General features: G+C 38.1%; 1 protein-coding gene across 3 annotated transcripts in view; it reads left to right on the top strand.

Annotated features, from left to right (window-relative positions):
• The window catches only part of LOC138849795 (protein eyes shut homolog), a 339,290-nt gene that overhangs the window by 16,472 nt on the left and 308,408 nt on the right, over window positions 1-14,410 (top strand). The window contains exon 2 of one of the 3 annotated variants that reach the window (XM_070074651.1): window positions 1,573-1,655. The exons of the other annotated variants lie outside the window; for them this stretch is intronic. The gene's annotated coding sequence lies outside the window, so the exon portion shown is untranslated. The remainder of the gene's footprint in view (window positions 1-1,572; window positions 1,656-14,410) is intronic. 3 annotated transcript variants of the gene reach the window in all.

The following is a 14,410-nucleotide window of genomic DNA, read 5'->3' on the forward strand; positions in this document are numbered from 1 at the left end:
CACACACACTTACACACACACACAAAACCACATCAACTCTACCACATAAGCACTGCAAGGTTAGCCACTGTTAGAGTGCCTGGTTCAACTGGCTACTCTATTTTTCTGATGTAACTTCCTGAAAACATGCCTGGGAGGAAGTGGATGATGGCCTAAGTACATGGTTTTGGGTCACATATATGAGAGAACTATATGGAGTTCTAGCTCCTGGCTTTGGCCTGGCCCAGGCCCCACTATTGCAAGCATTTGGAAAGGGAACCAATGGATGGAAGGTTATTTCTTTTTGTGTCTCTCCCTCTTTTTCTGTCACTCTGTCCTTTTAAATGCATAAATAAATCTTTATTGTAGAGAAAGCAAAAATCAATCAATGGATGATGTTTTAATAAATGATTACTAATATTAGATAAATATTTAATTTCAATCTTCACTTTGGCAAATTGGATTCCTCATGAGGCAGTGGCAGACATTTTAATCAATTGTGAGCTCTTGAGATCAACTCCATAGACAGGCAAGAAAGGAATAATGTTGAGCGACAAAGAAGATGGTCCCTGACAGACTGCATAAGGACCTCCAAATTTGCCCCTGCAGATTGTTTCAAACAGGCAAGAGGGAACCAGGTCTGTGTTTTGTTTTCTTTTGTATTTTTTTCCTCCCACATTCATCTACCTATACTATATATCCAAGGTATTGCCAGGAAGGACATGATCTTGTCAAGGCAACACATTTCGTCTAGAACAATTTCTGAAGTTGAGTAGTGGCTGGATTCTGTCCATATACAGCCAGCAGTGCAGGAATAATTTGTAAATTTTAAAAAGGGGTCTGTGAAGTACACCACAGGATCCAGTTTATTTACCTAAAAATGTGGTAAAATATTCCACATAAATTTGAAAATTAAAATAGCAATTTTATTGAAAATATTAAAATGCTAAATAAAAAGTATTTCAAAAACTGTTGTATTTTCTCAATTATGAATGTGAGTCACCAGGTGCATAAAAGACATACAAAAGATTCCAAAGCAACATATAAAGGCTTAAACATACTAGTTGTCTTCTCTCACATCCAGATTGATGTATATTCTTATGCTATAACTAAAATTAATATAATGAACACATAATAGGAAGCTATGTTGAAGCATATAGCGATTGAACTCTGTGGGATATAAATAAGAAACTTTTTTGCCTCAGACTCTTCTTTCAATTATACTTCATTAAACTCTGCTCAATTCTTAAGTATATTCAATATCTTTGCAATCAATTTCATTTGTGAGAAAAATATTATTAAGCAATTCTGACACAGTTAATAAAATGTGTAGCTCATCTAAACAAAATTTAAATCTTATACTTTGATAACTTTTCTTTCTACCAGCACAGTTTGATTCATTATAAGCTTAGAACCTACAGAGAAGAGAACCAAAGGGACTAGAGAAAGGAGACTACAGGGCTATGTAATGGATACTGTTAAAATTCCGCCATCGCTGCATCTGTCTGTAACTCAAATGGAATCCTGCTTGTTGTTCTTTGGAAGTGTCAGAGGACTTGGCCCTAAGCAGTTGTCTGATGTGCTTTCACACAGTGACCTGTACAAAGCCGGTGTCCATGTGTGATCACCCTCATTCTGGCCCTCTCCTGAGTTGGATCACATTAAGCCAACAGAAGGTAAGTTGTCATCTGCACTGCATTACAGTCCATGGAAATTTTATATGTCCTTATGTCATCAAATGATGTAAGGACTCAAACAAACCCCTGCCTGCCGTGTATTCCAGCAGAAAATCACCTCTGTGTTCATGTGTGTTCCCAAACCCGGTAGAGTGTATGCCAGATTATCTCAGAAAACTCTAATCCACACTCCATTCCTGTGCACCTCAGAGCCTGTACATTTCTGAGTTTCAGCAACCATTGGATGAGAAAGAATGTACCATCAGTCTCCACAAGTTTTTCTCATTTTAGCGTTTCTTCCCTACGTGGCTTTAACAGGAGAGTGTCTCCTCCTTTCTCCCAGAGAAAATATCACTGTTTACTCTTAGCTTGTGAATTCTCTTCAAATAATCCATTTCAGATTCTGGTATTGTATATAGCTTGGGGAGATAAGACTCAATTGAAAGGACTGTATATTTTCAATAAATCCTGCATAAATGTGTCTTGTAGCATTTTTCAGACAGAGGACTTCTTGTCTCCTATTGTTTTCAAGCTTTTTTAAAATCACAATCTGAAGACAATAAAGCAGTCCCTTTTATTAACCTGTCATATCTCCACCAAACAAATTGCTTTTCTAAAAATTAATTTGCAAATATCATGACTTTAATATATTTAAAGGCAATAGAAATTAACAGATAATTCATAAAGAACATTCACAAAACAAAAGCCAATTTTCTTTCAACCTTTCAAAAAAGGATACACTTTGCCAAACAAAAGTGTTCTAAAATTTTCATTATTGCGAGAAAAAGGAAGTGAAGACATAATATAATGAATATGCATTATTTGCATTTAACTTAACCTGATTTGATCCATACATGGTTGAGAGACAGCGGATAAATTCAAAATCGTTGTAAATGTTGCCTGACATTTTTTGAATGTGTTTCCCATATCCAGTGCATTATGGAAGAAAGTATGTAACTGCTGCCCCTTCAATCATTGTCAGTTCCAGCTCATGTCCATGATAATGTGAGATTCACTAAGCACTGAAAAGTGCTTCTAATACTTATTCTAATAAAACATAAAGTCCAAACACAAGCCATTACTTCAGCTGATATTTTACTACAGAAAATGTGTACTCTTTTGACATGAAAGAAAAAGTTGCAGATTTTTAATCAGAGGATGTAGATCTTTAAAAAGCCACCCTTTTCAGTTGAAAGGATCATTTTGACTCAATGCTACTTTTTATTAGATATACCAACTTTAAAGTAAATTCTGATTAAGATACATAGTGTTAATTTTTGAGGGAAATATTAGCTTTTACTCTTAGTTTATTAGTTATTATTTTATTGTGCAAAGATACACAAACATATTTTCTGAAAAATATACTAGAGTAGGGGACGGGTTTGAGAGTTTAGATCCCTAAGAGTTACTTTAAGGCTATGACAATTTCTAATTTACAGGTTCAATGCAGAATATTACCTCTCTCTGATCTGATCTATTAGACGGTTGTCAATGTAATCTCTCTGAAACATCTGTGCAAGTTATCTCCTGCTTAACCTGTTTACATGTCACACTACCATGGATAAGTGAAGCTCAAATTCTTCATGGTGGCCCACACTTTTCTTTTTTATGTGACTCCATTTACTTTTCCAGGTAACTCCAGCTACTGTCACCTACTGCTCCATAAGTTCCATAAGCCATTTTACATTTTGTTTGCTTCTTTCTCATTTCCTATAGACACGGCTTCTCCCTTTTTTTTTTTTTGTTTGACATTCTTGTAATTCTGTATCTGTCTTTGTCATTTGTCTCTATAACTTTTTTGAATGTGATCTATAATCAAGTAAATAAGTAACTACTTAGTCACTACTTAATTATTATATTGGAGCTACTAGATAAATGAATTTACTATAATCATAACTCTTGTTCAGAGATTATGACAAATATTAGGCAATAAAATTGTTGAAGACATAATTGAACAAATGAATGGATGAATAAGTTATTGAGTAATAACAATATTTAACTTTTTATTTTTAAAAATAAGTTACAATTGAATTCTCATATATTCCCCTTTTTTTTTTTTGAAGGTTTCTTCATGTATTTAAAAGTCAGTCTTACATCGGCCGGCGCCGCGGCTCACTAGGCTAATCCTCCACCTAGCGGCCCCGACACAACGGGTTCTAGTCCCGGTCAGGGCGCCAGATTCTGTCCCGTTTGCCCCTCTTCCAGCCCAGCTCTCTGCTGTGGCCCGGGAGTGCAGTGGAGGATGGCCCAAATACTTGGGCCCTGCACCCCATGGGAGACCAGGAGAAGTACCTGGCTCCTGCCATTGGATCAGCGTGGTGCGCCGGCCGCAGCGCGCTAGCCGCGGCGGCCATTGGAGGGTGAACCAATGCCAAAGGAAGACCTTCCTCTCTGACTCTCTCTCTCACTGTCCACTCTGCCTGTCAAAAAAAAAAAAAAAAAAAAAAAAAAAAAAAAAAAAGTTAGTCTTACATTGAGAGAGAGGGAGAGAGAGAGATAAGAGTGATTTTCCATTATCAGTTTACTCCCAAATGGCTACAAGGCCAGTGCTGGTACAGGCTGAAGCCAGAAGCCAGGAGCTTCATCCAGGTCTCCACATGAGTGCAGGAGCCCAAGCACTTCTTGGATCATCTTCTGCTGCTTTCCTAGGTGCATCAGCAGGGTAGGAAGAGGAGCAGCCAAGACTCAATCTTGTGCCCATATGGGATACTAGTGCTGCAGACATCAGCTTTATGTGCTGTATCTGCTATACTAGAATGCAAGCCCTAATCCTCATATTTTACAACGTCCTCATATTATACAACATATGAGCAAATTATATATCATCCCTTGGACATAAAGCTCTGAATATAATCTCTTAGAATAAAAAATTTGTCAGTGAGATATATGTTAGAATTGCAACAAGGGCCGGCGCCGTGGCTCACTAGGCTAATCCTCCGCCTAGTGGCGCCAGCACACCGGGGTTCTAGTCCTGGTCGGGGCGCCGGATTCTGTCCCGGTTGCCCCTCTTCCAGGCCAGCTCTCTGCTGTGACCAGGGAGTGCAGTGGAGGATGGCCCAAGTGCTTGGGCCCTGCACCCCATGGGAGACCAGGAGAAGCACCTGGCTCCTGCCTTCGGATCAGCTTGGTGCGCCGGCAGCAGCGTGCTAGCCGGGGCGGCCATTGGAGGGTGAACCAACGGCAAAAAGGAAGACCTTTCTCTCTGTCTCTCTCTCTCTGTCCACTCTGCCTGTCAAAACAAACAAACAAACAACAACAAAAAAAAACTCAAATAAACATATACTGAGATTTTCCAGTTATTATAAACAAATTTGTGTTAAACAGCTCACACAATTGTGTCTATATGGAAATAATCACTAATTGCTTATTTTCTTGCTTCTAAATTAGTTATAAGGAGGAATTTTCTTTTTACTAATATTAAGTCTCTTCTAATAAAGTAAGCATATTGCTCTCTATTGATAACTATACATGCATTGTGGTGGAATATATCTCTAGAAGATTCTCATATTGTAATACTTAAACTATATTCTGATTATACATCAGCTCCCTGTTTCCCTCCCTCCAGCCCCTGGCAACCATAATTCTAGATTTTGTTTCCATGAACTTGAGGTTTTTGATATCTCTTGTAAATGGAATTTTAGTGGATTTGCCCTGTGATAGGCTTTCTTGCTCTTCACATATCTTCAAGTTTCTTCTACAGTACAGCTTGTAACAGGAATTCATTATTTTGTTAATATCCAATAATATTCTGTTGCATGCATGTGTGTGACAGAGGTCTTAAAATTTCTTAGAAAATGTGTATTATGAAAAGACTATGTATGAAATTCAAAACTTTTTGCAAAAAAACAAACATCGTTTAATTCCATTTTCCTTAAACTTTTTAAAAGTATCTTCACTGTGTGTGTGTGTGTGTGCATAGAATGCACATTTTAATGCTTTCCCCTCTTAAACACAGGTTGAAATTTTTGATGGGGTACCTCAAAGTGATGTTTGGGTCATGAGAATTCTGTCCTCGTGAATGGATGAATGGTATTGTGTTCACTCTCCCTAATACTTCCTCTCACACTTTCATTGACTTCATATTTGGTTTCCTGTAATCCAGAAGTATAACCCAATACATTTCTTTTCGCTATAAAGATACAAAGAGAATGAAACCTTTCATCACCTGGTTCACTCCCCAGAGGCCTGCAAGCTCAGAAGTTAAACAGGCTGAAGCAAGGAGTCCAGAATTCAGTCCAGGTCCTCCATTCAGATGGTAGGAATCCATTGACTTCAGCCATCCCCTGCCAGTTCACATGTGTACATTAGCAGGTAGCTGACCAGGAAGCAGAGAAGCCAGGATGTAAGCCAGACACTCCATAGAGATGTTTGTGTCCCAAGTGGAAAAATAGCTACTGTGTTGTTTTATCTTTTTTTTTTTTTTTTTTTTTTTTTTGACAGGCAGAGTTAGTCAGTGAGAGAGAGAGAGAGAGAGAAAGCTCTTCCTTTTTCCATTGGTTCAACCCCCAAATGGCCGCTACGGCTGGTACGCTGTGCTAATCCAAAACCAGGAGCCAGGTGCTTCCTCTTGGTCTCCCATGCGGGTGCAGGGCCCAAGCACTTGGGTCATCCTCTACTGCACTCCCAGGCCACAGCAGAGAGCTGGACTGGAAGAGGAGCAACCGGGACAGAATCTGGTACCCCAATTGGGATTAGAACCCAGGGTACTGGAGCCGCGGATTAGCCTAGTGAGCCGCAGCACCGGCCTTATCTTTCTTCTTGAGATTTTTTTTGTTATAAGGAGTCATTTGTGTTTCTCATGAATTTTAAATAGTTCTTCAAAAAATTGCCATAGGAATGTTAGTGTGTAGTATTAATATTGTCATCTTATGTTAATAAGTCTTCCAATATGAACACCAGTATCCCACTATTCATTTATGTCTTGAATTTCTTTTAGTAATATTTTGTGATCTGTCATTTCCTTCATTAACATTATTCCTAAGTATATTACTCTATTAATGGCCCTGTAAAAAAGATTGTTTGCTAAATTTTCTTTTCAAATTCTTCTCTGTTAGTAAAAAAGAAAACGATTGCTTTTGTACTCTAATTTTGTATCCTGGAACTTTCCTAAATGTATTTATTAGTTCTAAGTTTTTATGTGACATCTATTGGGTTTACTACATGACCTCTGTGAGCAAGATAACTTTACTTCCTTTTCAATTTGTGTGCAATGAGTCACTTTTCTCTTGCTGTTTTCAAAATTTCTCACTGTCTTTAGGCAATTCAAGTATATTGCATCTTGCAGTTGTATTCGTTGAGTTTATTCCGTTGAGAAGTCCATTCTTTCCCTGCAACTGGGAAGTTTTCTGCCATTTGATATAAGCTCTCGTCCCCTTTCTCTCAGTTTTCTCTTAGAACTCACACAGTGTGTACATTGGCAGCCTTATTGGAACCATATCTGTCCCTTAGACATTCTTCATTCCTAATTGTTATTATTGGTGTGACTCTATGTCTGGATCACTTCAGATGACCTGCCCTTGAGTTCACTGATTCTCTTGTGAATAGTTGAAACTGCTATTGAATCCATCTAGTGAAGAGTTCAATTCTCTTACTGTATTCTGCAGTTACAAATTTTTTTCTTTCTTATGTTGTCTTTAAGTTTATGCATTGTTATTCGTGACCTCAATAAGCATCTTTGATAGATTTATTTTGAATTTTTATCAGATAATTCAGATAACTCCATTTCTTTAAGATTTATGATCAGAGACTTTCTCTTTGGGTAGTTTTTTAAAGCCTTTGGTTGGAACACATGCCTAACTTGCAGACCCAACTGATCTGTCATGTGCTTTATACATTTTTAAAAATACCTCTTTATGGGATATTGTGGCACGGCTGGTAAAGCCACCTTCTACAATGCCAGTGTCCCATAAGGACACCAATTTGAGTTCTGCTGCTCCACTTCCCATCCAGCTAAGTGCTAGTGTGCCCGGGAAAGCAGGGGAGGATAACTCAAGTGCCTGGGCCCCCTGCACCCTCATGGGAGACCTGGAAGACGCTCTTTGCTCCTGGCTTTGGCCTGGCTCAACCCTGGCCATTCCAGTCATTTGAGGAGCAAACCAATGGATAGAATATTCTCTCTTTCTCTCTCTCTCTCAAATCTGCTTTTCAAATAAATAAAATAAATCTTAAAAAAAAAAAAAAAAAAAAACAACTACTTGCCAGTCTTTATGGTTTGGCTCCAAAGAGAGAAATGCCAGTTAGCTCAGCTTTTAATTCTAGTAGCATATCAGCATTTTTCTCTGATCATATCTTTTCAAAACTTGTACTTACAAATTCCAGTTAGATAGGTTTTGGGTGCTTCCTTTTTTTTTTTTTTCTTTAAAGAAACTTCAGTGTGGTATGAGTCTTCAGTAATTTTGATTCTCTGATGCTTCCATTAACTATCTGTCTATTATTGTTCTCATTAGTCCTCAAGTATCTAGTGTATGTCAGTGATCTGGAACACAGTAGGAAGAAACTGGTCCCTCATGCAGGTATCCACAAAGCTGAGATATTTCACCTTTCTCTCTTCTGCTTTATTTTGGAGGGATAAATTGCCAAGCCATTGAACTCTACAAGCTGTACCATGGGTTCTCTTAAATTCTGTTTGCTTTTGGTGGTCCCAGCCATTTATAGTGTACTTAGGTTCTGTTAGGAAGCTGAGACTGCAGTGCAGAGCTGAGGGGAGGAACGGAGGGAAAGAAGGGCATGTTAGTTCCAGCTGAGATAGTTATGCTGGCCCCTGCCATGTTCAGTTAGCAGTTAGATTCAAACAAGACAGAAATAAGTCCTTTGGGATAGTGTCCAAAAGAAATCTGAACCTAAGATGCATGTTCTAGGCTTCTGTTTCCCTTGCCAAAGGGAAGTCAGGAGTTGGAAATTCCCTTGTGCAAGCCAGAGGTAGGTGTTCTATTAAAAGAATGCCATCAATTTTATTACTAGGTTCAATGTGGCTGCCTTTATGCTCACCTGTGATGTAGGAGTGATTTAGCTGAAGGCGGTTTGGCCTTCGTGTTATTGAACTGGTTTCTGTCGGGGAAGAATGTAAGGTGTTCTCTACTCAGGCCTCCTAATGACTTCACCTTCTGACAGGGACACAATTTTGCATTCTTCTCTATTTTTCTGTCATGAAATCCTATCAAAGGAGTCAATTAATTATGTGGAATATAATAATGTCTTGTATTATTACTTTTGTTTCAAAGTATAGCTTATTATTTATTTTTTTTCTTTTTAGGTAAAGAAATTAGCAGCAGAAATTGGGCAAACCAAACTTAATAGTGAAATTTAGTGGGAAAAATATTATAACCCACAAAGACAAAGTTTTTGTAATTATTTATTTATTAGAGAGAAAGGAATGAGAGTTCTCCTAAGCATGGTTCACTCTCCAAATGACTACATTGTCTGGGGCTTGGCAGGGCTGAAGCTGAGAGCTAGGATCTCAGTCCAGTTTTCCCATGTGGATGGCAGAGCTCCAATTACTTGAGCCATCTCTGCTTATTCCCGGGGTGGATTCTTGTGAGAAATTGGAAGTGAAGTCAGAGCGAGGCACTTTGATAAGAGACACAAGCATCTTAACTGGCACCTTACACATTAGTCCAAATGCATGCCCCAGATAGAATGTTTTTAAAATCCATCTCATAAATCCTATGTAAAAATATAATAACATAATAGAAACATTTATAAATTTGATAATTCTGTTTCATGATCAAGACATAAATGAAACTGGTTGGAATTCAATGATTATACTACCATCTGGCACTTACAGTTTTGTAATCTCTACCAACACCATAGGGTGTTTAAATCCAAGACAAGAGAAACACAAAGTACTTGTATAAAAGTAAGGTATAACATACATAGTGTGGTATAGAATCTTAAGTCTATAGCGTAAAATTAGCACAATAAAGAATCATCCAAAATTTATTTATCCCAAGAAATGTCCTCAAATGTTCTGTTCTTTCTTTGTGTTTCAAAAAAGCATTGTTAAATGTGTCTTGGTGAAAAGAAATATGTGTGCATTTTGCATGTAATGTATTTTCTTATTTGCATGATAGCTGTCACGGTGACCAAGGAAACAAGGATAGAAATTCATTTGCTCATTCTTTCTGTTTAAAGAATATTGTCTCTAAATGTGTAATAATGAAGAGAAACATTCTAGGATAATGTAATTGTTAGAAATAGCATTTGGTGGTGAGTGGTTAAGACAATGCTTGGGGGGCTGGTGCTGTGGCATAACGGGTCAGGCCGCTGCCTGCAGTGCCGGCATCCCATATGGACGCTGGTTGGAGACCCGGCCACTCCACTTTTGATCCAACTCTCTGCTATAGTCTGAGAAAGCAGCAGAAGATGGTCCAAGTCCTTGGGCCCCTGCACCTGCGTGGGAGACCCAGAAGAAATTCCTGCCTCCTGGCTTCGGATGGGCACAACTTCAGCTTTTGCGGCCAGTTGGGAAGTGAACCAGCAGATGGAAGACCTCTCTCTGCCTCTGCCTCTGCCTCTCCTTCTCTCTCTGTGTAACTCTGACTTTCAAATAAATGAATGAATCTTTAAAGAAAAAAAGACACTGCTTGGACAGTCTCATACCATATTGGATTGCTAAGATTTGAGTCCTTGCTCCTTTTATTTCCTGCTTCTTTTTAATGAGTACTTGGGGAATCATTAGGTTATGAATTGAATACTAGGTTGATAGTAGTCAGCCATCCATGTGGGAGACCTGAGTTAGGTTTCTGACTCTGGCTTTGTCCTGTCCCAGCCTTGCTATTACAGGCATTTGGAGAATGAACCACCCAATGGCGAGATCTCAGTCTGTCTGTATCTCTGTCTTTCTGTTAGACATAAATAAATAAAAAAAAAAAAAAAAAAGAAACACACTTGTTTTAGAAAACAATAGAAAGCTGGCGCTGCGGCTCACTTTGCTAATCCTCCACCTGTGGCGCCGGCACCCCTGGGTTCTAGTACCAGTTGGGGCGCTGGATTCTGTCCCAGTTGCTCCTCTTCCAGTCCAGCTCTCTGCTGTGGCCCAGGAGGGCAGTGGAGGATAGCCCAAGTGCTTGGGCCCTGCACCCACATGGGAGACCAGGAGAAAGCACCTGGCTCCTGGCTTCGGATCGGCACAGCACACTGGCCGTAGCGGCCATTTAGGGGTGAACCAACAGAAAAAGAAGACCTTTCTCTCTGTCTCTCTAACTCTGCCTGTCAAAAAAAAAAAAAAAAAAAATAGAGAGAGAGAAATTATTCACTAATATAAGCAGCAGATTTCATCTGTTGAAATGTAGAACTGAACTTATGCTTCCTATTAATCTTCAGTTACCTTTCATTATCAAGTGCCCAAATTTCTCAGTAAGCTGTATGTTTTAAGCCATTGATACAGTTATAATGATTGATTGACACCTCTGGAAATTGTTAGCCTAGTTCTTCTACTGCCTACCTAAAGATCAAAGGCATCTGTGCAAGTCACAGTCCTGGAACAAAACAAAAGCATGCATAAAGATTTAAAAGTATTTCAGTGAAGTAACTGTTTACAAAATGGCAGCAGTGAAATACAACCCAAGCAGAGAGCTGAAAGACTCAACCAGTAACAACAGTGGAAATTCCTTCCTACCTAGTTTTTTTTTTTTTTTTCTTCATACTATTTCTTGTGCTCTTTTACTTGGTCAGGGTTAATCTTAGTATCATCATGTAAAAAAAGTAGATCTTTGTAAATTTAAGAGTGGGAATATGAAAGGGAGGAGAAAGAGAGTTGGAGCATAGGCAGGATGGAGGATGGACTATATCACTATGTTTCTAAATCTGTAATCAGGAAATACATGAAACTTGTATAACTTGAATAAAATTTAAAAAAAAAAAAAAGGATGTAATGGGAACCAAAATGTGCATCCACAAAAAAGGAGCCATCAATTATAAATTCTATTTCTGTGATTTATAATGATAGAATATTTTAATTTGAAGGTAAGATCCAGAAAATAGCAAGCAGTAGAGCAATGAGTAGTATCCTATGGAAAAGCATAGCAACCAGAAGTGGGAGAGAAATGGACCTTTAACAGAAAAAAGCCAAGTCCTCTACTGAAATACAATAAATGGAGGTACAGAAAGGTGCAGGGTTGATCTTAGTCAATTTGTTCTAAATTCTCAGGTGAAACAGCAGCAAATGGATATGCCTAGCTCTGCAATTTGTGTCCTGCAAATCATAGTTGCCTGATTGAAGGCAAAGATTAGCAGCCAAGAAGTTTCATGAACAGATCAGAGTGACCAGTGAGAGATGGCTATTGGCATCATCATGAAGGACAAAGCAATCTCAGGCAATTTGTATTATCTTTCTTTTATGCCAAGCCCCAACTAATATTTCTGAAGTGCCAAAGAGACCAGAAACCCTATTACAATGTGAAGATTCAGTCTTTTATATTTCCTACTGGAAGGACACCCTGAAACCTTTAAATTCAAAACAAGAACATTTTTTTTTTAAGAACATTTTTTTTAATATGGATGAATTCTATACCACTGGAAAAGGACCTTAGTACCATGTCAAATTTGCATTGGCAGGACTATATCAGCCACTTCATTTATATATGAGGAGTCATAAATGAGTCCTAACTTTCACCCTCTGCACATAGTTTGGGAATAGGGACTATAATAGCATCTTGGGTTTGAATGGCAAGAAGGGAAGCTTGCCTTTTTAAATAAGAGCTCTTCCTATCTCTATGAGTGGTGATACTAAGAAATCAATAATTAAGGTATTTTAGATAAACATTATGACATTTTCTATTCATATAAACATCAGACAGTTAAATTTTTATTTTCTTATAATCTAAAATTTTCGTTGTGTTGGCATAAAGTCAACAGACTGAATACTGCAGCTTTGTGCAACAATTTGAAGATCTTTATTTACAAGTGCAAAGATAGTTAACAAAGACTGTAATTGCTCACCATTTTAGAAACACTAATCATTTCTTTGAAAACTTAAAAGGGTGCATTCTACTAACTTACACCTAGGCTTATTGTCTTCTTATCAAACAAGGAAGTTGTCAATGGAAAGTTTCATTAGGAAAGTAGTCAAAACAGAGTAGTGAGTATTTGCTTGTGCTTTAATATGTGTAGGCTAATGAGAGATTCTTCAAGATACTCATTGTATCATATGGGATGAGAAAGAGACAGGTATGTCTTAATAAACCTTGTGTAGGAAAATGATTTGAATTTTACATTATTTCACTCTACAAAGCAGTAGAATGAAGAAATAAAGAAACCTTTTGAAAATAATTAGATAGCATGTATTTTTAGTTTCATAGACCATGTGATCTCTACTGCAATTCATCTGTCATGGTAGCATGAAGGCAGAGACCTAATGAAATGGGTGTGGCTGTAATTCAGTCAAATTTTTACCTTTCAAAAACAAAATGAAATGGAAAGGTGAATTAGGTTCATTCACTGTAGTTTGCCAAGCCTAGAAAATAGCACAACACTTTTAGATTTGTCTATTAAGAAATATTTATTTATTTATTTTTAAAGATGTTTTAATATTATTTATTTGAAAGACAGAGTTACAGAAAGAGGTAGAGACAGAGAGAAATAGAGAGGCCTTCCATCTGCTGGTTCATTCCCTAAACGGCCACAACGACTGGAGCTGAGCCTATCCGAAGCCAGGAGCCAGCAGCTTCTACTGGACCTCCCACACAGGTGCAGGTGCCCAAGCACTTGAACCATCTTCTGCTGCTTTCCCAAGCCATTAGGAGAGAGTTCGATAGAAAGTGGAGCAGCTGGGATTTGAACCAATGCCCATATGGGATGTTGGTATTGCAGGCAATGGCTTACTCCCCTATGTCATAATGTTGACCTCAATTTTATATTATTAAGTTAAAATATATCAAGAAATCTATATTTCCTCAAACAGTTACAATTTCTTCATGGTGGAAACATTCAAAATCTTTCTCCTAGCTGTTTTGAAGCACACAACTATTTTCATTAACTAAGTCACCTTACAATGCAATGGAACATCAGAGTTTATTTTTCCCACCTAAACATATCTTTTTAAAGAGTTTTTTATTTATTATTTTAAAGAATTATTTATTTAGTTGAAAGGCAGAGCTACACAAAGAGAAAGAAAGACAGAGAGAAAGAGAGAGATAAAGAGAGGATGGGGAGGGGGAAGGAGAGAGAGAGAGAGAGAGAGCGCGAGCCAGTGAGCCAGAGGGAATCTTTCATCCACTGATTCACTCCCCAAATGATTGCATCTGCTGGAGCTGTACCAGGCTAATGCCAGGAGGGCTTAATCCACATTTCCCACATAGCTGAAGGGACCCAAAAACTTGGACCATTTTCTGCCACTTTCTCAGGCACATTAGCAGAGAGCTAGATCAGAAGTGGAGCACCCAGGACTCAAACTGGCACACACATGGGATGACAGTGGTACAGTGCCAGCCCCCTAACCAAACTTTTTCAATTATTCCCTTTACCTTACTCTACCCAGCTTCTGGTAAACACTATCCTTTGCTAAACTTCTACATCAACTTTGCTAGATGTCACAAAGGAAATCATGTAGATTTTCTCTTTCATTATGCAGTTACTACAGAGTCCCATTATACATAACAATGTCTTAATAAGCATTTTCCAGAATTAACCTCCATTTTAATTTGAATATCCTTTTCAATTCTCTAAGTACACTAGATTGTATATTGTTTTCTGTGCATCACAGAATTTTATAATATTCATGCATTTGCTCATGTAATGCTAATACTGCCTGTAAGAAA

This window comes from Oryctolagus cuniculus, chromosome 5 (genome assembly GCF_964237555.1).
Source record: "Oryctolagus cuniculus chromosome 5, mOryCun1.1, whole genome shotgun sequence".
Taxonomy (NCBI): Eukaryota; Metazoa; Chordata; class Mammalia; order Lagomorpha; family Leporidae; genus Oryctolagus; species Oryctolagus cuniculus.